Genomic DNA, 3,299 nt, shown 5'->3' with positions numbered 1-3,299 from the left:
AAAATTAAACGAAATAAACATTTGAAATATATGAGTTTGTATGTAATGTATGAATATAATATACAAGTTTCACTTTTTAAATGGAATTACTGAAATCAATCTACTTTTTCATGATATTCTAATTTTATGACCAGCACCTGTATATTTACTAGGTTACTGAGCACCTCTGGCTGTGACACATAAACCTACAGACCATGGCCAAGTACCATACTTTGGGCCATAGAGTGTCACCTAGCAACACAAATCAAATTTATTTCTATGAGCTGTATTAAAGCTGTTCACATCATCTAAATGGCATTCTTGATTCAAATCCACACAGCAAGTTAAAATCGTTTGTAAGCTAACCCAATAAAAGGTAATGCCTTTTGCACTGGGATATATCTGCAGCCCAAATGTTTACGAAAGTGCAACAACTAAGAAAAAAAAACACTAAAATGACAAATTTTGAAAGACAGTGGCTACACAAGTCATTATTTTATTAGGAAACAGCCTGTACCTGGAAGGATTTCTATGTAAGGCAACAGTAAAATTTAATATAAGTTGACCTTAATTAAGGTCCAAAATATTGACATGTTTTATTACGGCGAGTGATAAAGTATGCATTACTTTAAACAATGCTAGCACTTTAATTACAACAACAAGCTGCAGCGCAAACCTTTTACAGCCATCAATTTGGGGTAATTGTGAGGAAGATAGTTTTTTGCAATTTGCTATCAGTTGTTACAAAAATTACTGTATGCTTCATAAAAAAGAAGTGTCTGTGCATGTAATTTATAGTATCTGTTATAATTTTATTACTAAAGTTCATAAAATGTATTTATGCTTCCACTTGGATTTAGTTTAAATTAATTCTTAGGTTTATGATTTGTATGTTAATACTAATGCAGTTACATTTATTATTATTATTTTTTTTATCATTGTTATTATTTTATGTCAGACCAATGCCAAAACATTTATAAGCTTTTATACTAAAACACTAAAACTTCTTGTACACATCAACATTATTAGTGTTAAGCATGTGTTAAAGCCTGTTTGACAGAAAATACTGCTTAATGCAAATAAATTGGTATTCTACTGCTAATATTCTCAGCCATGCTAAATTCAAGTGCAGACCTTTTGAACGAGTTTTTGTCTGGCATTTAAGATGCTGGCCTTTCTCATCTTCAGACTGACACACTTACTTGTCCATCTCAAAGCGGGTAGGTGGATCATGTTTCCTCGTGGTAGCACTCTCTTGTTTCTCCTCCCAGAGGAGGCCATCGACTTCCACATCAGCCGAGCCTCCTGCTGTACTTCATGACTGCAGGCCATCTGGCTACAGTTCAAAGCCTCGCAGACAGAGGAGAGTCTCTTCCAGAGGGCCTGTACTGCACACTGAGCAACAGGCATGTCTTAATAACACTGAACCCCCTGCAGGACAAGCGATGGAGCAGCTCAAAGCCTGGTCAAACGAGGTGTTGTCATATGAAATATCTAGACTAATACGGAAAGTTTTCTTAGGTAGAGACGTGGGCAGAAAGTGGGAGAGACTTTAGGAGTTTCTCAAGAAATTTGTCAGTGATAAGCAGACATTTTTATACAATTATTGAACGATCCCAAATTTTCTAATGAACCACTAACATGAACAAGATAAAGCTTTTATTGCTCAAACATATTTTTCTGCTCAAAACACTGTTTGTAAAGTTTATCTGAGAGAAGATAGAGGTCAAAAAGAAGGGCATGTTGATGGACAACATGATCCGGCTTGTAGCACATTCACCAACACATGTACTTCCCATTGTCTGAGGCAGCCACATGCTGATAAGGTCTAGGATTGCACTCTATTTCAAGTGAACCACAAAAGGCTTCCTTCCTCTGCTCTCCAACCTCCCACAGAGAAATGAGAAGACCAGTAGATGGTTGAAATGAAGGAAGGAATTCTGGGAAGAGGCAGGATGGAGCAGTTCACAGTAGGTGAGCCTTCCTTTTTGTGAGCACCAGACAGTTACAGACAGGCAACAACAAGTTCAGTGGTTCTGAACATATTCACTGTGCTTTGCTCACAAACTACTTTTAAAAAGTTGCAATGCAGAGCTTCTGTGCACAGCTGCGTTACAATTTTTAAAACATTTGTTGCTTACTTTATTATCACAGTGTTTTTTTTTAATTAGTCCAGCCCAAGTACTAAAGAGTATTTTCAAATATGTGAAAACTGCCACTTTAATCTGTTTTATTGGGTTAATTCTGTTTCATTTAAACAAAAATCATAGAAATATTCAGTTGTAAAACAATTATTGATTGATTTATCAAACTGATCATATTTCAGCACTAATTATCATTACATATAAACTGGATGAACAACAGTGAAAAACCGAATTAATAAAGTCCTTTTTTTTCCCCACATGTTGGAAATTTCCCAGTAACTTCTCCAGTCAGAATTCTGTTTATACGGTTTCTTCCAGCCAGCCAACTAGAAAAGTGATGTATTGCACAGATGTGTTTAAAATTACTCCCTCTTTCAAAAATAAACTCTTCCTGGGGATTTATGAAATCTGTTGTTTATTCTTGAACTTGGTCAAATGCATTTCCCATATAGCGATGTTAAAATAAAATTAAATCGTCTGGAAAGACCCAGGGTCTGATTCAGCGTCTGACCCTCACTTCTCTTATCATTGACATCAAAAGAAAAACACCACTTTCATGATGGTGTGTGGAGTAGTCATTTTTAGAAAAAGATTTCTCAAAGGATAGAAACAACAAAAGATCATGCAATATGACTCCATGCCATATCCACAACTATCTAAATAAATGGCAGTTATTGTATAAAAGGACGGGGGAAAGTAGAGATTTAGTATTCAGAGTTTCAAAGATAAATCACTGTCCTTTTAAACCCAGATGTCCCACTCCTTTTCTTCCTTCTCCCAAAGTCATCGATGTTTCACATTAAAATATCATAAATCTAGACTGTAACACTGGCAATGCACAAACATGAAGCAGAATAAATTTGCCCCCCACCCTCCCCCTCCTCCGTGGCCCCTGGTAGTCCAACTGGTTGAGCGGCGCGCTCCTTGAATTGAGGCTTTAGGTCCTCGTCACAGCCAGTCTGGGTCTTGCCTTTGGCAGCGAGCTGCCTGTCAAACTTCTCTCTTCATGCCTGGTTTCCTGTCAAGCTGCTTTCAAACTGAATGCCACCAACACCCAAAATCTTGAAAAGAAATGAAAAATTCCTAGTTTTGCGAACAGGTTTATTTTGATTCAGCATTCACCTGAGAATGCACCATGTCGGTATACGTGCCTAATTTTCTGGCAGCAGTGCGCCC

The sequence above is a fragment of the Kryptolebias marmoratus genome, linkage group LG24, assembly GCF_001649575.2.
Source record: "Kryptolebias marmoratus isolate JLee-2015 linkage group LG24, ASM164957v2, whole genome shotgun sequence".
In the NCBI taxonomy this organism is placed as follows: domain Eukaryota; kingdom Metazoa; phylum Chordata; class Actinopteri; order Cyprinodontiformes; family Rivulidae; genus Kryptolebias; species Kryptolebias marmoratus.
Note: the sequence above shows the minus strand (reverse complement) of the source record.